Source organism: Dendropsophus ebraccatus, chromosome 9 (assembly GCF_027789765.1).
Source record: "Dendropsophus ebraccatus isolate aDenEbr1 chromosome 9, aDenEbr1.pat, whole genome shotgun sequence".
Taxonomy (NCBI): Eukaryota; Metazoa; Chordata; class Amphibia; order Anura; family Hylidae; genus Dendropsophus; species Dendropsophus ebraccatus.
In genome coordinates, this window is record NC_091462.1 from 24,494,969 (window position 1) to 24,520,323 (window position 25,355).

Sequence of the window (25,355 nt, forward strand, 5' to 3'; positions counted from 1 at the left end):
ATCCGAACACGATCGTTCGGCATTTGATTAGCGGTGGCTGCTGAACTTGGATAAAGCCCTAAGGCTATGTGGAAGTCATGGATATAGTCATTGGCTGTATCCATGTTTTCAGACAACCTTAGAGCTTTATCCAACTTCAGCAGCCCCAGCTAATCAAATGCCGAAAGTTCGGGTTCGGATCGACTCGAGCATGCTCGGGGTTCGCTCATCTCTAGTGATCAAGTATCTGAGCTCTATAATAGTGAACACCAGTAGCTGACAATTCATAAGCACTATAATAGTGAACATCAGTATGTGACAAATCATGATCAGTTTAAGGCTATGTTCACACTATGTACGATTCCGTACGTAGTGCGAACCGGGAATATACGCACGTAGTTTTGAGGTTGATGCGTTCGCTTGAAAGTATACGATATACGCCCGCAAAGTGCACACTACGTATGAGCTTACGGCCGGATCGTATACGGCGCCGTGAAAAATGAACAAGACCATTGTTTGAGGACGGAAATGTTCCAACTCACGGCCGTGGATTTCCATGCGGTCCCGTACGAAGTACTTATTTCAGCCAAATTGAACTTGATTTTTCGATCCAAAAGGTTCTGTGTGTTTTATTGGGCTGGGCGAAGATTTCCATGTAAATGACCTGTTTCAGATCGCTTCGAAACAAGCTAGGGAACCATAACTCTACTACGGGCGTATGTTCGCGGTGCGTACGCATCCGGCCGCATGTCTATTTTTCCCACGCCCTTAGTTTTAGCTGCACATGTACGGCGGCGTACGAAATGCGCCCGGAATCGTACGTAGTGTGAACATAGCCTTATAGTGAACATCAGTATGTGACAAATCATGATCAGTTTAATAGTGAACATCAGTAGCTGACAACTTATGAGCCTTATAATAATGAACATGAGTAGCTGACAACTCATGAGCACTATAATGTTGACCATCAGCAGCTGACAACTCATGAGCACTACAGTGGTGACCATCAGTCGCTGACAACTCATGAGCACTACAGTGGTGACCATCAGTAGCTGACAACTCATGAGTGCTATAATAATAAACATGAGTTGCTGACAACTCGTGATTAGAGATGACTGAACCTGGAGCATGCTCGAGTCGATCCGAACCCGAACTTTCGGCATTTGCTTAGCGGTGGCTGCTGAGGTTGGATAAAGCCCTAAGGCTATGTGGAAAACATGGATATAGTCATTGGCTGTATCCATGTTTTCCAGACAACCTTAGAGCTTTATCCAAGTTCAGCAGCCCCAGCTAATCAAATACCAAACGTTCGGGTTCAGATGGACTCGAACCCGAACCCGGTTCGCTCATCTCTACTCGTGAGCACTATAATGGTGTATATTAGCAGCAAAGCACAATAATAGTAAAAGTCACATTCTGACAACTCATGAGCACTATAAGGCTGGGTTCACACTACGTATATTTGAGGCTGTATGTTTGAGGCTGTATAGCAACCAAAACCAGGAGTGGATTAAAAACACAGAAAGGCTATGTTCACATAATGTTGTAATTGAGTGGATGGCCGTCATTTAATTGCAAATATTTGCTGTTATTTTAAAACAATGGCTGTTATATTGAAATAATGGAAGTTATTTACCGTTATATGGCGGCCATCCACTCAATTTCAACATTGTGTGAACATATCCTTTCTGGGTTTTCAATCCACTCCTGGTTTTGGTTGCTATGAGGACCTGACATGAGGACCAAATACAGCCTGAAATATACATAGTGTGAACCCAGCCTAATAGTGAACACCAGCAGCTGACAACTCATGAGCACTATAATAGTGAACGTCACATTCTGACAACTCATGAGCACTATAATGGGGAACATCAATAGCTGACAACTCATGAGCCCTACAATAGTGAACGTCAGTAGCTGACAACTCATGAGCCCTACAATAGTGAACGTCAGTAGCTGACAACTCATGAGCACTATAATGGGGAACATCAGTAGCTGACAACTCATGAGCCCTACTATAGTGCACATCAATAGCTTATAAGACTATGCTACTACTCCGTTTTTGACCCATATTTTTTCAGGTTTTTTTTTATTTTTTGCATGATCTTATGTTCCCATGCAGGTTTTCTTTAAGCTGATTTTACTTTTAGTTAATTTTTCAGCAGTTCACCTGGGAAAATGGCCTAATGGTTATCATCAGAGGCTTACGGTTCTTATGGGTTAGTGAACCTACCATTGAAAATCGAACGTCTAATAGTCCAAAATAACTCTTTACATGTTCCATCCTATGTTTTTCCCAGGTAACCAGCACCATATGCTTGGCAGACACTTATTGCAGCACTGGTGGTCTGATCCTGCTGGCACACTGTGCTTCCCTGTGGGCACAGCTGCTGGGCTACTTCTACTGCTATCTTGTTACTGCCATCGCTGCAGCTGTTTCTGATCCTGCCCAATAGCCTAGTGCTTGCATCCTAATCCTTTCTCCTCCTCAGCTTGTACCACCAGGTGAGAGGTAAAGCGTATAAGCAAAGTTTCACCAGGCTGTGCCCATGTTAACATCCAGCAAATTCTGCATAGATGCTTTGTAGGAGAGGTTTATTGTATTGTATAATTGCATTGGTTGTTGGAACTTTCAATAATAGAGTCAACTGGGAGTGACAGTGGAGTTGGGGTTGAACAAGTGTAAGAGACAGCAGATGTGGACCCAGTGTTTTACTGAACTGGTTTGACTTTGTGCCACACCAGGGATCAGAGTTTAAGGGCCCTATTACACGGAGTGTAATAGAGACAATGATCAGCCAATGACAACAATCGTTGGGTGCCGACCACGCATTGCTACATGTAATAGCGATGTGCGGCTGACAGCTTATGATTGCCCAAGCACCTAATACCTTAACTTTTCCCGCTCCCGGTCTTCTCTCCTGTGCTTCCTAGTCCCGGCAGCTGCAGCGTCTGAGCGACCCTCAGCCACTCAGAAGCCGTGACCTGTGGGACCGGGAAGCTGCGGAGTACAGGAGAGAAGACCGGGAGCGGGGAGAGGTAAGGTGTCAGATGTTTGGACAAGGGCTGCATGGACATTGCTAACGATGTCCGTGCAGCCCTTACTGCCTGATTATTGGGTCATCTGATAGGTCCCGTAAACAAGCATGGATCTAGCAGATCGGCGCTCGTTTACTAAAATGATCGGCCCATGTAGTAGGACCCTAAGTATCCTCTAGGTTTTCACCGATTAGGGTCCAGATGTGTGGTCCCAGTGTTTATAGTGGCTGATTCCGAAGACCAGACTGTGCCGATGAAGGGCACCAGGAAAAGTCAGAAGGCAGTGGTATAATCAAAACAAAGTAAGGGTCAGGGCAGGTGGCTCAGGTGCAGGTTAAAGGAGAAGTCCGACCGAAATTAATTTTTGATATGTTGTTACTTATGAAAAGTTATACAAATTTCTAATGTACATTAATTATGGGAAATGCACATATAGGGCTATTTCCCTTAATTTAGTAGATCAGGAAGTGTTGAATTCTCTCAGATCCAGTGACGTCACGACGAAAGGTGTAATTCCTATGGAGTGTCCAGCAGGGGGCGCTCTCTATATAGAAGTCTATGGGACTTTATTGTTTCTATGGATTTCTATGTAATGTAATGTAGTGTAGTGTACAGTGCTTTATTGAATGAATACATCTATGGAATACTTTGGGGAGCAAGTGTCCTTGCTCCCCAAAGTATTGCATAAATGTATTCATTCAATACATTAGGATATCACAGTAAGCCCGCCGATCCGCCGCATTCCTGCCGCACGCCGATCCGCCGCATTGCTTTGATGCATCGGGAGCCGGTATATGAGAGCGGACAGCGGCGGCCAGGCGGGGAGTCAGCAGTGCTATAGGGGGAAGGTTCCCGGAAGGAGGAGGAGGGGGGAGCGCTTCTGTGTACTGAGCGGCTCCCCCCTGCGCCCCGGCATCAGCGGCAAGTGATATCCATTACCCAGCTACAGCTCTCATCACCTGTTCATACTATAAGCAGATGATGGGAGCTGTAGTTCAGTGGGAATGCAACGGGAATGCGGCAGATCGGCGTGCGGCGGGAATGCGGTGGATCGGCGGGCTTACTGTGATATCCTAATGTATTGAATGAATACATTTATGCAATACTTTGGGGAGCAAGGATACTTGCTCCCCAAAGTATTCCATAGATGTATTCATTCAATAAAGCACTGTACACTACACTACATTACATTACATTACATAGAAATCCATAGAAACAATAAAGTCCCATAGACTTCTATATAGAGAGCGCCCCCTGCTGGACACTCCATAGGAATTACACCTTTCGTCGTGACGTCACTGGATCTGAGAGAATTCTAACACTTCCTGATCTACTAAATTAATGTACATTAGAAATTTGTATAACAGTACATATCAAAAATTTATTTTGGCCGGACTTCTCCTTTAAATTAAAAGGCTTATGCTGCGTTTACACGGAATGATTATCGTGCGAATTTGCACGATAACGATCGAATTCGAACGATAATCGTACGTGTAAACGCAGCGAACGATCGAACGACGAGCAAGAAATCGTTTATTTTGATCTTACAACATGTTCTAAAATCACCGTTCATCGTTCGCAAGAAATTCGCAGATCATTCCGTGTAAACAGTCGTTCACCGATTATTGCTATGTGCGAGATAGGCTTAAGCGATCGCAACGAATTTTCTGTACGATATATCGTTCCATCTAAACGCTGATCGTTATTAAAAAAAATCGTTACTTCGAAATCGTTAATCGTACGATCGGGCGAATTATCTTCCGTGTAAACGCAGCATTAAACAGGTAGGTGTAGTCCAAGAATTAGGCCCAAGTCAGGATCCAATGAATGAATGACACAGGAACAACACCTTCACTCAGTAACAAAAGAAACTAACAACACTCAGGAAAGAATGGGTGGAGCAGTCTTATATGTGTTGGAGAATCAAGAGGAAGGAATAATACAGTGAACACTGGCCCTTTAAATCTGAGAAAGTAAGAGAGTGCCCTAGAGGACAACGGAGAAACTGCAGCGGTGGCTAAGAAGCACGTACCACAGGCCGGGAGGAGAGAGGATGCTGGCAGGCGCCCACCCCCATGGACCACCATGGAAGAGCGGCCAGGACCGGGACTACACCTCTGATGATGAGTGAAGGAACTCCTCCCAGAGGCACCCTGAAACGTTAGAATGACAATGAAATAAAAGCCAGTTTCCTTCCAAAAAAGCCGCCACCTTTGTCCACAAGATCTGTTTTTTACAGCGTCAATACTAGACCCAATCCAAGAACAGATGTTTCCTAATTCTGTATGACCCCTTTAAGAGCAAAGGATGCTTCACGAGTGCACTTACATTTTATTATCGTACCGAGATGAGCTTTCCTATCTGAAAATAAATCGAGACGGATTGTTCTTTTTCCAACCTCATTATATCAAGAGATCTATTTTTATTGTCTTGTCTGGCGGATCCTGTGATGTTGAAGAACACTGCGCCCGTCCAGGACGTTCCCCTTTGTTCCCCTCATTACAGATCTTGGCCCATTCAGCGTTATTCCCACACAAAGTTAATTAAATGGCTGCTTTCTTTGGACAGTGAGTCCATCACCTGGCATTTCATAAAACAGAATTCCTCAATAGGGGTATTTATAATAGGGGAAAAGCTTTGATGTGGAGGCCATTGACTTAATCTATCATTCAGCTACGGCTAAGCTGCTGTGACAGATTCACTCGTGTTCCATTTGTGTAGAAGATCTTGTCAGCGGAAACTCGCCCCACCTAATACTCCCCGCCAGAGTCCCCTCTGCATTCTTCTATGCGTATTTAGAAAATAATGGAAGATTTTGGGTGTGTTCAAAATGCGGTCAATCATCTCTGTTGTGAAGATGGGGATTTACAGCGTTAACCAGAACTACAAACACGGCCGAGTGGAGCGCTTCCAGCCAACCACTAAATAGACACGTCATTTCTGTAGCTCAGTCCATTTATTCATCGGGAAACAATGTCTACTTTCAGGAGCACTTGTGTCTCTTATTATACACTGTATATAGAAAGGATTAAAGGGAATACCACGTTTTTACTCTTAAAGGAAACCTATCATCAATATAATTACTGTGTGTACTTTACGTATATTGCGGCGGGGTAATGTATTTCATCCATAGATGGCATTTAGCTTGATTTATACTAAAAGTTAATCTGTGTCTTTAAGTATTTTTTTTTTATTTCTGGTTCAACTGGTTTAAACTATACAGTACATTAGTTTTATTTAGAATTTTTCAGTTTTTTATTTTTACATTTGATCTCGAAGCTAACTTAAAGGGGTTATCCGGCGAATATCTTTTTCTTTCAAATCAACTGATTTCAGAAAGTTATATAGATTAGTAATTTACTTCTATTTAAAAATCTCCAGTCTTTCAGTACTTATGAGCTGCTGTATGTCCTGCAGGAAGTGGTGTATTCTTTCCAGTCTGAGGCTATGTTCACACTACGTATGAGTCCGGTCGTAGTTCGTACGCAGCCGTACATGTGCGGCTGAAAGTACGGCCGTGGGAAATATAGACATGCGGGCGAACCGCGAACATACGCCCGCAGTACTGTTATGCTTCCCTAGCTTGTTTCGAAGCGATCTGAAACAGGTCATTTACATGGAAATCTTCGCCCAGCCCCGTAAACCACACAGAACCTTTTGGATCGAAAAATCAAGTTCAATTTGGCTGAAATAAGTACTCCGTACGGGACCGCATGGAAATCCACGGCCATGAGTTTCAACATTTCCGTCCTCAAACAATGGTCTTGTTCATTTTTTACGGCGCCGTATACGATCCGGCCGTAAGCTCATATGTAGTTTGCATTGTGCGGCCGTATATCGTATACTTTCAAGCGAACGCATCAACCTCAAAACTACTTGCGTATATTCGCGGTTCGCACTGGGGCCGGAAAGATACGTAGTGTGAACATAGCCTGACACAGTGCTCTCTGCTGCCGCCTCTGTCAATGTCAGGAACTGTCCAGAGTAGTTGCAAATTCCCATAGAAAACCTGTCCTGCTCTGGACAGTTCCTGACATGGACAGAGGTGGCAGCAAAGAGCACTGTGTCAGATTGGAAAGAAAACATTTCTTGCAGGACATACAGCAGCTGATAAGTATGGGAAGACTTTAAGTTTTTAAATAGAAGTAAATTACAAATCTATATAACTTTCTGAAACCAGTTGATACGAAAGAAAAAAAATTTCCGCTGGATAAAGATACTGTGTGCGAACATAGCCTAAAGGTGTAGTTACACCTCAACTAATCTAGTTAAAATTGTAGGATACTTCAAATATATTTGCAGATACAGTGGTACCTTGGTTTAAGAGTAACTTTGATTAAGAGCGTTTTGCAAGAAAAGCTCACAGTTTTTCAAAATTGTAACTTGGTTTAAGAGCATTGCTTTGGTTTAAGATCTCCCTGTACTGGGTGGGAGCAGGGATGGGGGAGGGGCATGGTCTGCATTGCGGGTCTATAGCACTATACTCTGACCCAGGAAGTCTCCCTCACCTTCCCAATCATAGCAGATCTGTCAGCCCTTGTGTTTCCCATCCTCTCCATTCCTGCTATACACACTGCTGCTATAATGTGCCTGCACTTACACGCAGCCATTCACACTGCTGTATAATAAGTTACTGTCACTGTCCTCCTGCACAGCTCTGTGATTCTCACTTCCTGATTGGTCCATGCTAAACACACCCTTTCCCCATTGCCGTCATGTGACCACACAGACCTCTGGCAGCAGCCCTGCTTCTCTATTCTAGCCTGTTGTACTACATTACTGCATTATGGGGATCTGCAGTTCCATCCTGTATCTACAAACTGCTGCTGTGTTATCAGGTTTATGCAGTTACTGTACATTATACTTCACATGCTGATTGTTATTATGTACAGTAACTTATAATATTACATATTCAGCTGTTTCTCATTGTTTGTTTCATCTAGTCTACATGTTATTCAGAATAATAAATCATTATATTTGGGTGTGGAACCAATTGTCTGCATTTCTATGATTTCTTATGGGATAATTTGCTTTGGTTTAAGAGTGGATTTGGATTACAAGCGCGGTACTGGAACAAATTATACTTGTAATACAGGGCACTACTGTATATCCACTTAGCAAACTATCCCCTTTTCCTGATCTGCTGCTCTTTCCCTTCCACTATTAACTGTAAGGTTAACAACCACCACTCTGCTCTAAAAGCAGTAATGTGGCTGGTGTGTATATATAGCTCCAGTATATATATTTATGTATACAATACAGTATATATACACTATGGGGGAGATTTATCAAACATGGTGTAAAGTGAAACTGGCTCAGTTGCCCCTAGCAACCAATCAGATTCCACCTTTCATTTTCCAAAGAGTCTGTGAGGAATGAAAGATGGAATCTGATTGGTTGCTAGGGGCAACTGAGCCAGTTTCACTTTACACCATGTTTGATAAATCTCCTCCTATATCTTGATACATCTACATTACAGCTACATACACACCAGCCAGATCACTGCTTTTAGAGCATAGTGGTGGTCGATAAACTAGACAATGAGCTGTCAACAATGAGAAGGAAACAGTAGAGTATCAGAGGGGGGGGGGGGGGGGGGGGGGGGCTGTGTCTCTCCTTACTGCTGCCACTCAATGTGAAAATGTAAAAAAAAAGATATATATATTGTGGACATGTCACTGGTAAAGTGCTCGAGGGGATGTACATCTCACCCAGGTTGATACATAGTGTGAGATGGTGAGTCCAGGAGGCATCTGTGCTCAGCAGTGTTATGCTGCTGAGCTATTATTTATTATTGCCGGGCCTGGACTTACATGGAATGGCAGGTAGGTTTTGGTAGTGGGACTTGCCATTCCCTCCCCCTCGATCCAGTGTGGGTTTTGGGATCAGGTGAGCTCTGATCCCAATCAGCCTGAGAAGGCAAAAGGTGGGCTCAGTGTACAGGTCCTAGCTCTCAGACAGGAGTGAACAGCCTGCATGCTGTTTGGTGAGAGCTGGGAAGACAGCCGCTGCTGGGGCCTGTTCACACCCCGCAATACTGCCGACTGAAGTGTCAGAGAGGTAACCTGCTGTGTTAGTTAGCGCCCAGATGGGCAAGACCTTTTTGTTTTGTTCTTAAAGCACAGTGTTGCTATATTTCTGTTATGGACTGTTTATGCTGCAAATAAACGCCAAGCTGTTATTTTACAAGTCCAAGTCTGCCGTGAACTGTGTCCAAACACACCATCCCCCGGGAAGATCCCTACAATTGGTGCTGCGGAGCGGGCAAAACGGTTGCTAGGGGCAACGGTGTGCATCAACTTGGCTACAGCGGCATATGTCCTGGGTGAAGGCTGCTGCTTCACTCCAAAAACAGACAAGCAACATGGAGGAGATGATGAAGCAGTTAATGCAAGTGAGTTTGCAACAACAACAGGCTCAGGCAGCCGCTAAACAGGATCAGGCGGCCGCTAACCTTCGCCATGAGCAGGCTAATCGGCAGCAACAACAGGCTCTAACAGACGCTAACCTGCGCCATGAACAGGCTCTGAGAGACGCTAATCTGCGCCATGAACAGGCAATGGCTGCACATCAGCAAGCGATGGCTCAACAACAGAAACTTATTGAGCACCTGATAGCAAAGCAAGAGGCGTCTGCAGGTGCTAATCCCCAGCTGGTGGCAGCAGCCGCGCCAGAGACTTTGTCTGTGAGAAGAGCTGTGCAGCGTGCGCTGCAAAAGATGACTGCTGATGACGATGTTGAGGCCTACTTAACGGTCTTTGAGCGTGTGGCTGAGCGAGAAAAGTTACCCTCCACTGAGTGGGCGGAGGTCATTGCTCCCTATTTAACAGGCGAACCTCAAAAGGCCTACTATGACCTCAGTGAGCAAGAGGTCAAGGACTATCCTCGGCTAAGAGCAGAGATACTCGCCCGACTAGGAGTTACTGCTGCTGTCCGTGCCCGGAGGGTTCGTAACTGGAGCTACAGTCTGGACAAGTCAGCGAGGTCCCAGATGTACGACCTGATTCATCTGGCAAGAAAATGGTTGGAGCCAGACACTTCTACTCCTGCACAGATCCTAGAGAGGGTCGTGATGGATCGCTACCTCCGCGCACTTCCTGCTGATCTGCAACGCTTGGTGGGACAAGGCGACCCTAAGAGTGCTGACGAACTTGTCAACCTTGTGGAGAGGTTCCAGGCGACCGAGGACTACCTCCGTGATGTTCCTGCAGCACCGTCACCTCCCCGGAGTGCCAGATCTGTGCCATCAGCTGGTAAGAGACTTCCATCTATTGGGGGAGTGTGGAGGGGTGCTGATAGAGGGAAGAGCGCTCAGGAGGTGTCTCAGGGGCAAAAGACTGGTGATGGTCCCCGGTGGCTAAGTGGCCCTAAAAAGGACTCCCTGCCAAGGAGACCAGGCCCTATCCAGTGCTGGAGATGCCATGAGACGGGTCATATGTCTGCCCATTGCCCTCTTACCACTGAGCCCATGGAGTGTGACGCTAGCCGGCGTCAGTCGCTATTTGCAGAGCCGTCTTTTGTTGCAGTCACTGGACTAGAGACTGAACCACAAGTCTGCAACATTACTGTAAATGACTTCCCTGTTAAGGCGTTGCTGGACTCAGGAAGCCTTGTCACCCTGGTGCATGCCAGCCTGGTGACTGGGGACTTTGTGCCAAAAAGACATATGAGTGTGGTATGCATACATGGCAATACAAAGGTTTACCCTATAGTACTGGCTAATGTCGGGACTGAACTAGGCACTGTACAATATGAAGTGGGTGTGGTTAAAAACCTTATGCATAATGTGATATTGGGGCGTGATTTTCCTTTGTTCTGGGCTCTATGGGGAAAACAACAATCCCCTGAAAGGAGTGAGGAGACCCCTAAGTCTATTGCATTACCCACGGTAAATGCTAAAAATGTACAGGATGAAAATGATGCTTTTCCTTTGCAGGTCCTGGCTGGTGAGGAAGAGGCTCCTCCCACTGCGCAGAATGTTCCAGACTTAGAGGTGTCTAGGGATAATTTTGGTACTGCACAATTACAGGACCCCACTCTCAAAAATGCGAGAGAGCAGGTCACTGTTATGAATGGGGTACCTCAGGAACCAGAAGCTGAGAGAAAATTTCCATATTTTTCTATGACTAATGATCTCTACTATAGAGTCACTAAGATTAATGATGAGGTGGTGGAACAGCTTCTGGTGCCTAAGTCGTACCGGCGTCAGGTACTCGACATGGCCCATAATCATGTTCTTGGGGGCCACTTGGGGACAGATAAAACACAGGAGAGAGTCCTCCAGAGGTTTTATTGGCCTGCGATTTATGCTGACATAAAAAAATACTGTGAGTCGTGCCCCACATGTCAGCTTAGCGCTCCAGTGTCGCATTTCCGCAGTCCTTTGGTCCCACTCCCCATCATAGAGGTACCTTTTGACCGGATCGCAATGGACTTGGTGGGTCCCATTGTAAAGTCAGCTAGGGGTCACCAGTACATTCTAGTTGTGTTAGACTATGCGACCCGCTATCCTGAGGCTGTACCCCTAAGAAACACTGCATCTAAAACAATTGCACGGGAATTGTTTTATATGTTTTCCAGGGTGGGGATCCCCAAGGAAATCTTGACCGACCAAGGTACCCCATTTGTGTCAAAGGTAATGAAAGAGCTATGCAAACTGTTTAAAATCTCACACCTACGTACCTCTGTATATCACCCACAGACAGACGGGTTAGTGGAGAGGTTTAATAAAACCCTGAAACATATGTTAAAAAAAGTGGTGGAAAAGGATGGTTGTGATTGGGATCACTTACTACCCTACCTGATGTTTTCTATTAGGGAAGTACCCCAAGCGTCCACAGGGTTCTCTCCCTTCGAATTAGTCTATGGTCGTCACCCCAGGGGTTTATTGGATATAGCGAAAGAGACATGGGAAAGTGAGTCCACCCCATACAAGAGTGTTATAGAGCATGTAGCACAAATGCAGGACCGTATAGCCACTGTAATGCCCCTAGTAAGGGAACACCTCCAGAGGGCGCAAGAGGGCCAAAGCAGAATTTACAATCGTTCTGCAAGAATCAGGACATTTAGCCCAGGTGACCGGGTACTCATTCTTGTTCCCACGGTAGAAAGCAAATTCTTAGCAAAGTGGCAGGGTCCCTATGAAATTGTAGAGAAGATCAGTGAGGTCAACTACAAGGTACACCAACCAGGTAGAAGGAAGCCTTTCCAAGTTTATCACATAAACTTGATCAAGCCCTGGAAAGACAGGGAATCCTTGGTGGCGACAAAGCCTGTTGGTCATCTGTCACCACCAATCCCTCCGGTCAGGATTGGTGACACTCTATCGGTGTCCCAGAAGCAGGAAGCTAAGGAGTTCCTGCAGAGAAATAAAGACAAGTTTTCTGACCTCCCAGGGCGTACGCATCTAATTAGTCATCATATTGAAACTGAGCCTAGAAGCAGAGTAAACCTGAAGCCCTATAGGATACCAGAAGCACGGAGGGAGGCGGTATCATCCGAGGTAAAACGTATGCTTGACCTAGGAGTCATTGAGATATCCCAGAGCGAGTGGTCCAGCCCGATTGTGTTAATCCCAAAGCCCAATGGAACTTGGAGGTTCTGTAATGACTTTAGAAAGTTAAATGAGATCTCCAAGTTCGATGCCTACCCCATGCCCAGGGTAGATGAGTTGATAGAAAGGATGGGTAATGCCAGGTACATAACTACCCTCGATCTCACTAAGGGCTACTGGCAGATCCCACTCACTCCTAAGGCTAGAGAAAAGACTGCATTCTCCACCCCTGATGGGCTCTTCCAATACGTAGTGATGCCATTCGGGTTACATGGAGCCCCTGCCACTTTTCAGAGGTTGATGGACTTGATTCTGCGACCACATCGTGATTACTCCGCTGCCTACCTCGATGATGTGGTCATTTTTAGCCCGGATTGGGAAAGTCACCTCTGTAAGGTCCAGGCGGTGTTAGATGCCATAAGTGATGCGGGGTTAACCATCAATGCAGAGAAGTGTGCACTAGCCTTAGAGGAGGCCAAATACTTGGGCTACATTATTGGGAGGGGGTTAGTGAAACCACAACTAAATAAAATTGAGGCAATACAGAATTGGCCTCAACCCCTCACAAAGAAACAGGTCAGAGCTTTCCTGGGTATTACGGGCTATTACCGAAGGTTTGTGCCGAATTTTGCTTCAGTTGCAGCTCCACTAACTGACCTGACAAAGGGTGCGAAGTCCGCAATGGTGACATGGACTCCAGAGGCTGAGAAAGCTTTTCAAAGCCTTAAGTCTGCCTTGTGCCAACAGCCTGTGCTAGTTACCCCTGACTTTAGGCGAGAATTTCTAGTACAGACAGACGCCTCTAACACAGGGTTAGGTGCCGTCCTCTCACAGGTCGTGAATGGCGAGGAGCACCCGGTGATGTACTTAAGCAGGAAGCTATCCCCGTCCGAGAAAAACTACGCCATAGTTGAGCGAGAATGTCTGGCAGTGAAGTGGGCCCTAGAGTCCCTGAAGTATTACTTGCTAGGCAGGAGGTTTAAGTTAGTGACAGACCATGCCCCCCTAACATGGATGAAATTAAACAAGGAGAAGAATGCAAGGGTGACTAGGTGGTTTCTTTCCCTCCAAAACTTTAATTTCATGGTGGAACACCGGCCAGGGAAATTACAGGCGAATGCTGACGCCCTATCTAGGGTACACTGTCTGTGGGGACAAAATGCTCAGCCCTCCGGTCTGAAGAAGAGGGGGGGGATATGTGGACATGTCACTGGTAAAGTGCTCGAGGGGATGTACATCTCACCCAGGTTGATACATAGTGTGAGATGGTGAGTCCAGGAGGCATCTGTGCTCAGCAGTGTTATGCTGCTGAGCTATTATTTATTATTGCCGGGCCTGGACTTACATGGAATGGCAGGTAGGTTTTGGTAGTGGGACTTGCCATTCCCTCCCCCTCGATCCAGTGTGGGTTTTGGGATCAGGTGAGCTCTGATCCCAATCAGCCTGAGAAGGCAAAAGGTGGGCTCAGTGTACAGGTCCTAGCTCTCAGACAGGAGTGAACAGCCTGCATGCTGTTTGGTGAGAGCTGGGAAGACAGCCGCTGCTGGGGCCTGTTCACACCCCGCAATACTGCCGACTGAAGTGTCAGAGAGGTAACTGTGCTGTGTTAGTTAGCGCCCAGACGGGCAAGACCTTTTTGTTTTGTTCTTAAAGCACGGTGTTGCTATATTTCTGTTATGGACTGTTTATGCTGAAAATAAACGCCAAGCTGTTATTTTACAAGTCCAAGTCTGCCGTGAACTGTGTCCAAACACACCATCCCCCGGGAAGATCCCTACAATATATATATATATATATATATATATATATATATATATATATATATATATATATATATATAATGAATATTTCTTTATATTATGATGTAAATGAAAAAAGTGACTTTATTCTGATGGGAAGAATATTCATACACCCATGGGCGTCCTCTTACCATTGATCGTACTGAGACCTTAGCCTGGCACCAAGAAGATGGAATGGAATATAGTTTATTTGTACAGTCATGTTTCAAAGGTCAAATATAGCTTCTTCATCAGGTCATCAAAACATAGTTTTACCTTCTTTGTATGTTTTTTATGCAAACTTACAACTGTAGCAACATTACTGACATGGAAAGGTCATAAGGGCTCAATGTCCACATTAGAAAGCCTAGGCCGCATGTTGATTTCTCATTGTAAATCTGGAAAAGCTTATAGTACAATGGGGTTACAAAATCTTTTCCACATGTAACAAATAAAATACAGTATGCGCTTCATCTATAGCATGCCATGGGTCTCCATCGCAAATTGAAGCTAATAGCAAACTCCACATATGAAGACATTTGGAGTTCTCTATACCATAATCACTGGTAAAATCAAGAGTACATCTTCCTCCTGAGTCAAGGTTTACCAGTTATGGCTCCTTTCAGTTGGTTAATGTTAGTATCAAACTGCGTTCTTACAGTCATCCAGATTGTGGAGCCCATTTGGTTGGTAGTTCTTAATGTTGAAATATCAGCAACAGCTACAGACTTATTCATTACTTGAAGATGTATATTTAGCTGATAGCAATGTCTATCAATGTCTAATTCCATAATAATTGTAAATACTGACGCTTCTTCTACAGTTGATCCAATTGGAGCTTTTATACAACAAACAAGAATTTCCCTAGAAACAAATGCAAATGAATGACAATTTCAACAATGGTAAGCAGGAGGTTACACAGAAATTACCTGGACGTGTTTCCCTATGAGGGTACGTGCACACTACGGAATGGCGACGGATAACCCGTCGCTCATTCTGCAGCTCGCACACGCTCACGGACTGAATCGGGCGCACACGTCTCCGCCAGTGTCATAGACTCCATTCTAAACACAGGCGGATTCCGTCGTCCGTCCAAGGAGTAACACAGAAAGATTCTATGTGTTCACCTAACAATATAGACAGAACAGACAAATTTTGTAGTACATAACAAACCCTACCTAAGCCCCCTGCACATGGATGTTTTAAATTATTCATAAAGAATGGAATAAGTCACAGCAAATTTACATGAAAGGATTTACAACTCCTTAATAAGTTCCATAATATTTATATTCTGATTTTTTTTTAAATCTGTTTTGTTTGAAGTTTTTCTTTTTTTTTTAATTGGAAGTTACACTGCAGCTACAGTTGCTGTCCATGCAAAGTATGGGGAATTCAGGAGAATCTGATGCATTTCAGTCAACCTATGAAATATCTGTATTTGCTTGAAAACATGTTGTAGTTTTAGTTATGCACCAGTAGGTGTCAGTCTCTCAGTAGTTGTCAGTCTTTTAAATGTCAAGTCTTCAACTATCACAGCAGTATCTAGAAAGCCACAATACAGTAGATTGCACATTGCTTTACATAGTCTTAAGAGAAACAACTACATGGACGCCTAAAGCCTGAATTTTTATCAGGTATACTCTCTTACCTAGGGCGGACACAGAAATTATAGTGTCCCATAACAAAAATTATCATGGTACTGGTCTGTACCCCACTCTCCATGCTGCAGTTTCCTCCTCCACTGCAATTCCTGCTCAGGGTAGGGTGTATTGCCTTGTTTTAATATTTAAAGGGACAGTATGCACATGCAGATCCTACCCCATAACAATAGTGTGGTAGATGTGTCCATAGCAAAGGTGTGATATCCGGGAATAACCTGTTGCTGATCCTCCTTACTCTGCTTCTATCAGATCCCTGTGGACCCTGCTGACTCTCCTGAGTCTGACCCTAAATCATGTGCTCAACCCTGTGGCAATCACCATGACTCTTTGCCCGATCCTGATAATTCTTTCTTGACACCTGCCCACAACTTATGCTTGGACGCTATTTGCTTCATACTAGCATCTTCTGCTGGGTCAGCCATTACCCCCACCAGAACCATAATTTGGAAAGAAGTAAAGAATCCCTGTCTGTGATAATGGTGAATCTTTCCAGACATAAAGAAGATTTTGCCTGACTGTTCTGATGGTGCCCAGTCCCTGCTGTTCAGCACTTTTCAGTCGCTTTCTAGATCCAAGGACATGCTGCTCAGCCAATCGGTAATCACCACTACAATGATTGGCTTAGCAACATTCCCTGTGTGTCAAGATGGGGACCAAGAAGAGGGATCATCCGGGACTTGTGGTGGTGATGGCGGGGGGTGAAGGTGAGTATCTGTACAACCCCATGAAGGTGTAGACAGTGTCAGGGTAGTCAAATAAATTGCTAATGTTTGGAAATTTAACTCTGCCTCTAAGATAGGTACTCCACTGCCAGAATCCTCCCCCTCCGCTGCCAGAATCCTCCCCCTCCGCTGCCAGAATCATCCTCCTCCACTGCCAGAATCCTCCCCCTCCGCTGCCAGAATCCTCCTCCTCCACTGCCTGACTCCTCCTCCACTGCCTGAATCCTCCTCCTCCACTGCCAGAATCCTCCTCCTATTATTTGCTGTTAAAGGGGTTGGCCACTTTATAGTAAAATTACTCAGTGTACAGTATTAGTAAGTGTACTCTCTGCCCTTACTGACAGCAGCTCCCTGTGTACCTAAAATCAGACTCCCCTCCTCCAGGCTGTGCTGTCCTGCTCTGTGGTAAATCTGTCCATAAGATGGCCAAGCATGGAGGAGCATGTGACCATGCTCTGTCCCCCAGAGTCCACCACTGAGCCTGTATATGTCGACGGAGGACACTGAGGACGGGGCATTGTCACATGCTCCTCCATGTCAGCCATCTTATGGACAGAATCACCACAGAGCAGGACAGCACAGCCTGGAGGAGGGGAATCTGATTTTAGCTCTATGAGGTACAGAGGGAGGTGCTGTCAGTATATACAGTGAGTACACTAATACTGTACACTGAGCAATTTTACTAATAAGTGGCCAACCCCTTCAAGTAGGGGGCTACAGGTTTGTTCCTATTATCAGTTTTAGAGTATTCTTGATATTCAAGAAATATAAAGATGAACTGTACAGCTGAAAAACACTCTTTAAGGCAAGACAGTGACTATTTTCGGGCCCGAAGTGTGATGTATGATATTGACAATGATGGTTGCAGCTAAAGTAATCAGACTGGTACCCCGGGGAATGATAGCGGATGTCATTTCTCCACAATTCTGTTATTCTTTTGTAATGTCAGCAAGTGTGATTCATCTTATAACTGCGCAGTCACATTGTATTTCGATAGAAATTCTGACAAGAGACAATTAAGATTATTGGTTGTGGACTTTTATATAGAATGCCGCTATATTGGCTACAGGAGGCTTTATATGTTTAGCTGGGAACAGCAGATATAGGTCCATTAATAATATTTAGTGTCAAGCAATATATGGATGATGATAAGACATGTATATACCATCATACAGTGGGCTTATGGAGCCTGTCAAGTCTTTTTACCAGTGATTTGACCTGAAAGGTCAGTCATTTGACTTGTAGAGCTGAAATCACAATTCTGCAAACTTCAGGGCTGAAATCTACAAATATTCTTTGTTGGATCAATGTCTACATAGAGCTCACATAGTACATTTGTATTCTGCAAAGCATCAGGTGTACACCAGACACTGTATCGTAAATGATATATAGGAAAAACTAATTGCCACTGTAGATATGTCCTCCAGGGGTATATATATATATATATATATATATATATATATATATATATATATATATATTATAGAATTTTTTTGTAATATATGAATCAAAGTATATGTACAATGTAAAGGATACATACATATCTGAGTATCACAAATAATACAGAAAAATAGCAAATATAAGTATTATCTCTATGGAAAAGGAAAACAAAAAAAATAAAATAAAGTCTCCAGGGGTCTTATGTGGGAACTACCTAGTTGACTGTTTCCAATGAGAAACAGTAAGTACTACATGAGTACTAGACCCTGGATTTGAAGTCTTATTGCCCATACCTTATTATCTTCTTCGGCAGACCTTTTCTTTATGTGTATGGAGAATGTATGTTGTGTCCCACATAGTCTGATATTGACTTCACTTAATAGACAGAGTCAGACAGTGGTGTAGCTATATGGGGTCATAAATCAGAAGGGCCCAGAGACCCCCTCATCTTGTTAAGGTTGACTGCTTATGCCTGACCTGCTAAAATTCAGCTCCACAACTCAGCAGAAGTGTTGAATAGAGAGCAATGTTCTCCAAAATTGAACGCTCAGCATTTATCTGGGGCTGTATCCATGTTTTGCAGGACTCCCTAGGGCTGCATCCAACTTCTGCAAATGCCAAGAGTTCAGGTTCGGCATCGTTCGGCAACAGTTTCACTTCTCCACTTAACACTACTCAGTATATCAGTAGTATATGAAGGTCTGTGCAGCAGCACTGACAGAAGCAGAGGTGTCATACAGGTTAGAGGTCAGAGGAGTAAAGTAAAAAAAAAATTAACAAGAGGTTGTACTGACAACATAAGTCTACACAGACCTGCACTTAGCTTCCCACTGATTCTGCTTGAGCCTATACCTCTTTTAGTAGCTTATTGCACCATGAACAAAAGGATATGTGTGTTTTTATTGGAGACAGCATATCTATAAGACAGGGAAGAGCCTAAGCCAAGCATTTGCATCTGGGCCTGTGAACCTTAAAGGGGCATTCTATGAAGTAAAGGATTATTCAGCTCACCACACCCGCAGCAGTTCACCCACCCGGTGCACGGCAGTGCAAGCTTCACCAACGAACAATAAGATAAAAGCCGACAATCCTGGGATAAGTCCAAAATTCGGTCTTTATTGAAACTTTACATACAACAATAACAAACTCAGCAACAGAAGCTGACATGTTTCGGTCTGGGCTATGAGTAAGATCTAGAGACTGAAACACGTCAGCTTCTGTTGCTGTTTGTTACGGCTTTTATCCTATTAAAGGAGCATTCCACTTAAACATTACTTATCATATGTAGCTGACCATGGTGAGACTAACAATTCCTTTTATACTTGTTATTATTTATTCAGTCTCCTTCCCCCAGTTCCGAGCTACTGCTTTCTGCTGAAGAGACAAAAAACTGTGTTTGAACCTTTCTCTTTGTCTCCCCCTCCACCCTCCCTTCTGAGACAGCTGATATATCATGTATATGTATTCTTATCTGCAACTTTGGAATGTTGGGAGGGATAATCACAGTGAGTTCATCAGCAACTTGACCTTAGAATAACCCTCCCTGCATTATAAACAATCTACAAAGTTGCAGATAAAGCCTGCAAGGTACTTGTTTACATTAGCCGTCTCGGAAAGGGGAGGGGAAGACAGAGAGAACAGCTTACGTACAGTTTTTTATGTCTTCAGCAGAAATGGGGTTAGTCTCACCATGGGCAGCAATATATCAAAAATTCTGCTTTAGTGGAATAAAAATAAAAAAAATTCCCATTTAACCTACGCCCCTGGTGGCAGAGCTTTAGGCGTCACACATTTTGTCAAGGAGGAAGGTAACGATTAGTATTTCCCAGAGGAATAACAGAGGGACGACGCAAAGTTGTGAGAAAAGATGCTACGGTGTTATGACTTCATGGGCGATGCGCAGAGCAGATGCCGGCACTTTGCTATGGGAAACGCTCTGCATTTTCTCTGTTCGTGCTTTATCTGTGCTTAGTGGTTAGGGAATGTAAATAGCCACAGGCTCCATACTGTGACTGTGATAACATTGAACATCCATCGCAGACATCTTAAAGTGAGTGATTTCTAGATGCTGCCTCTCTTTGTTCACCAATACAGAAATAGACTTGAGGTTTTCTGAAGACGGCTGAGACGAAGCATTTGTTTCCTGTGTCCTTTTAGAGCAATCTTCTTCTTCAGTTTTTAGGAGTCATTATGTGTACCGATTCAGGAGAAGAAAACATATTAAAGCTCATTTACCGTAATGCAAAGAAACTTTTATTTCCCGTGGGGGTTATGAAATTTGCTCAACAGCTCCTGTAGTTTTTGGAAAGTGCGTGAGCGGTTTGACAATTATAGTGGCATTTCCAGGTGGCGGAATGATTCCGCATCTTGTAATAGGAAATTTCGGGCAATTCAGTTTTCCCTATTTCCTTCGGATAGCGCAGCTATCAGGTATGTAAGTAAATACATTTGTGGAATAAGGACAGCCATCAATTTTTTTTTTTCATAAATTGAATGCAGGATCACAGAGCAGAGACGGTGCAAGCAATTCCCCGGGGTCTTGTGACATTTATAGATGGAGTAGGGTGTCCTGGCCTATCGTTCTATCAATCCTATTCAGGTTTAGAGTTGGATGTTCATGTGATAAGTGGCTTTACTTTAACTCCTTAAGGACCAAATCTATTTAGTCTGAATCACCTAGATTTTTTTTTTCTTTTACCGATAAGATATTTAGTCATATATTTTATGGCGAGTCACATAGATAGCATGAACATCTCCAGACTGTATACTTTGCATAAAACACATGTGTAAGCATGATCTGTGACCTCTTTGACCAGTGCAAAAGTCATTCTAAGGGTGCTTCACACATACAGGATCCGCAGCGGATTTCACGCCGCGAGTTTGCAGTAAAATCCATTGCGGATCCATGTAGTGTGAAGGTCTATGAGTTACATTTCCGCAGCAGAATTTTCATTCCACTCCGGATATGTGACCTGGCCCCTTTAACCCCCTGCCGCCCACAGTACGCAGCTCCCGGGGGCTGCGTGCTGCGGGCGACGGGGGGTTAAAGGGGCCGGGTCTCTTATCCACAGCGATATGTTGATAAAGAGCTCGATACTTATTTTAGCCAATACCCCTGACCATATCTTGGAAAAAGTAAATGTGACCCTCAGGTCAGTCCCAGTTTTTCCCTACAGATCTTGAAATCCCTGCATGTGATCACAGCATCCATAGGAATAGAGGTTTGAGTACAGATGAGCGGACTTTTCGAAAGTTTGGTTCGGAAGTTTGAAACAATGTTTGGGTTCGTCTTAACTGAACCTTAAACAAACCGCACTAAAACAGCTCAACAACTGCAGTGCGTCCGCCATCTTTAAGAATACTTTACAAACTTTCCAAAAAATTCAGTTCCATACTTAACCAAACTTCTTCAAAGTTTGTAACGAATCTTGGTTCGTAAGATTCCATTTGTTTATCGTCCTCCTCAGGAACCACGCACCAACCACACAGGCTGACGTCTTCACACCCTTGACTATTTTTCCATAAAAACTTAGAAAACTGCCAGATCCAAGCGTAAGCTCAGCCCATCCAATTAGATGATATAATGACAGATTGGTAGCTATTAGAGATTGTACCTGTCCCTCTGAAAGAATATCATTAAAGCTTGATTTGTTGCTGACTTGCATAGACTTGATCTCCTACAAGGGTGGGTGATGGGTGCATGCGCTGTGCTACACTCTGAATTCATGTTCCCCTCCTGTATTTAACATGCTGGCTGCCTCCCAAGTATCTTTCATTTACCTTGTAATCCTTTGTTAGGTCTTTCCTGATGAGGAAGAAAAGAAGAAGAAGAAGGAGTCTTGAAAATCCACGTAGCAGAGCTGTGAAAATGCATCCCGACAATTCAGAGTCTAAATTACTCATTATATTGCGTATCGCTGAGTGACGGTAATTTCTGAGTAAGCTATTACAATTCAAACGATGCAGAAATAATACTTATTATGCATCCGACAAGCTTGAATGTTTATGTATTTAATAGAGGAAGAAAACACTCATAAAAGAGGATTAAAACCCTTTCGGAGTCGCTAAGAACTCCCTGGTGGAGGAGGAACGTGCAAACATCGAAAGGCACGGAGACTGGCACCATGCCAGCACACGCCAAATGGAGCAGCGAAAACTTAGATCTATATAGATAATAAAGCAGTTATTGATGTTGACTTACATAAAAGGAAGACAATCCTGTGGGTTTTGGGGGCAATTAAAGTCCCTTGGTGGTAACTGCGAAAGATTTGGGATTTCAGCAGTCGTTTGCTCCCATGAGATATAAGCGTCTATCAGTATCGGTATCTAAAGGTACCCATACACCTTACTGTAAAGTTGTATATTCAGTGGAACCTGCTGCTGGGTTCGGACAACAGTATAAGATGTATGGTGGCCTCCCGACTCTTCACCCGGCACTCAAGAATTCTCAATTTTTGCCACCCGACTCTTTTGCCAGTGCTCCACTAATGCCATAGAAAACACAGGAACGTTTACCCTTGCCGAATGTTCATGTATATGGGGAGGTCAGGAGAGATATCTGCCGGCCACCAGATATTAAAGATGTATGGCCAACTTTAGGGTTTTTTTCACACAGCTACCCAATGAATGCCCATGGGTATGTTCACACTGAGCAAATGTGGCGAAATTCCCGCTGCAGAATCCTGCCTGCCTCAGTGTGACACTGCTTCTCTATGGGATGCCTCACGCGCCTCCGCTCAAAGAATTGACATGTCAATTCTTTAAGCAGAGAGCGACGCACGTGGAGAAGTGCAAGCCCTCCCATAGAGAAGCAGTGTCACACTGAGGCAGGCAGGATTTGCTACATTTGCTCAGTGTGAACATACCCTAAAAGTGAATTGGTCCCTTTATTTAGGCCAATTATTAGCACTAAACAGCTGTGCCAATGATCTCTGGATTGTTCATGTCGTACACTTCCATAATTGTCAGCAACACATCTATTTACCCAGAGAGATTTGCTACCGACAAACATTGACTAGGTCTTAGCGATCCTAGTGATCAGCCAACCAATGGGAATGTCAGTTGATCACTGGGCCTGTAACATGGAGCCCTCTGCAAAGTCCTTTAACACGGGACACTTATTGGCTGAATGGCGTTACTTTTTCCCGATAATGTTAAAAAGCGAGAAATTAGCCGATGCACAAGACAAAGCTCATTCATTTGCTCAAGCAACAAAATTATCGTTATCAGCTGCACTCCAGCGACAATGATGAAACTAAAGCGCTGCATGCGATTGTTCATGCGGCCCAGCCTGCAATTGACTAAACCTGCTCAGCATTAAGTGTATAGGATTGTCCCAACTGGCCATCAACAGATGGAGATAAAGGTTAGGCATGATGGAAATCACTATACGGTCCTCCTTGTTCTGAGAAAGATAAGCCGCAGGTACCCCCCCCCTTCCCCATCCGCCCCCTAAAAGATAACACAGGATCTCTTGGCCATGCAGAATGTTCCTGTTTAGCATTAATTTGTGATATTTTGATGCAAATTGCACATTGTTGATAAAATATAGACTTTTGTCGATTTTTAAAATTGCTGCAAAAATATGGCTATTTTACAGCAACTAGTAGTACTAATTACCGCTAATTAAGGCTATGTTCACACAATGTATGGACAAAGGCCGTTGTAGTTAGTGCTAAACAACAGCCGTTGTTGCACTGAAGACTGCATTGATTTCGGAAATATGTCAATTATTTATATGGCTGTACCAAACAACGGCCGTTGTTCAAAACATTGTGTGAACAATGTTTGCATTGACTTCAATGCAACACATTTTTCCATGACAAGAACAGCCGTTGTTTTAATTGCAAACAATGGCCGTTCTTGTCATAAAAAATATGTTGTGTGAATATAGCCTAAACATGCATTAAACTCTATGTGTAAATATAGCCTCAGCCAGATGGTAGATTGTTGTGACGCCAGTGCCAGTGGGGCAGACAGGTATGGAGGCACACCTGCTTTTAGTTTAAGAGGGCTGGCTCTGTCCTTTCCCCTGTGGTCGGTGACCCTTGGATACTTATCACGGTGGTCTGGAGTGGAGCTGTGACCCACCCGGACTATCAGCACCACCACCCATAGAAATGGGAGATGACCCAAGGATGAAGTAGTGACTGTGTAGTGCCGGAGAAATAATCACTAAATCCAGTTGTCATAAATAAAATCATCTTTACTGTGAGAATGCTTTGTACAATAGCTGATAACAGACTGTAAACGTCACAGAACATAATCTGTGCTAAGAGCTTTAGAATAGAAGAGTTGAGCTGACTTGGTTGCATGCTGAGAAGTAGAGTAAGCTGAGTACAGTAGAGAGGAGTTTGTGCTGCAAGTTCAGAGTAGTGGAGAGGAGTTTGTGCCGAGAGTCCCAACCCAGGGTAGAAGTGTGCTCTGCCGGAACTTTAGAAGAATAAGAAGCAGAATACTAAAGAATACTTGAAAGTAGAAGTATATTTGTGCCTGTATTTCAACCTTTGCTGTCATGATACGACCTGTTGCCCTACAGTGTTGGGTGACCCGTCCTATTAGGGTGACACAAGCCCCAGACCTTGTTACCAGTACCTGGTTACACCTGCGCTGCGAGATAGAGTACTTAGGCTTGTAGCAACTTTGCCCTATCACTTCCTCCTGTTTCAGGATACTGTCCTGCCCTTTTAGAAGTGTTCACGGCGTGGGTTGGGGTGTTCTCTGACTTGTTCTCTCCTGAGTGGCTTAGCACTGCATACTAGGAATAGGTGTAGCTTTTGAAGAAAAAGTCTGTGTGTCTCCAATGTGCGTCTATCCATTACCACACACTAGACTAGACTGACCGGAAAGGGGACCTGGCAAAGCCAGGGCCCAGCTGGACTACAGCAGGGATCGTCTTGTCTTGCGTCCTCTCTATACCAAGACTTAGATAAGACTCACTAAATGTAGGTATGCACTTCCTCTCCCCATGTGACAACTTACAGGAGGTGTAATGTCCCCTGTGAGTGGTGGAGAAGAAAGTGTAAAGAGAAAAGGAGAACAGAGAAACAGTAGGTGAAGAAGAGAAGACAGCTCTCATTGGTGCGCAATAACCCCTTGTTCACTACAGCTGGTTTGAGTTTGTTCTCCAAACCCCCAAACCCCCTTTACTCAAGCATGATAGTAAATTATCACATAAGTGAAG

At 44.1% G+C, this 25,355-nt stretch overlaps 1 long non-coding RNA gene across 2 annotated transcripts in view; it reads left to right on the forward strand.

Annotated features, from left to right (window-relative positions):
- The window catches only part of LOC138800766 (uncharacterized), a 44,237-nt gene extending 21,499 nt beyond the window's left edge, over positions 1–22,738 (forward strand). Inside the window, exons 4-5 of one of the 2 annotated variants that reach the window (XR_011364520.1) lie at positions 21,971–22,099; positions 22,191–22,738. This is a non-coding gene — a long non-coding RNA (uncharacterized lncRNA). Of the gene's footprint in view, positions 1–21,970 lie in introns of both variants that reach the window. The other variant, XR_011364519.1, reaches the window with a different exon arrangement.
- Positions 22,739–25,355: the final 2,617 nt, after the last annotated feature.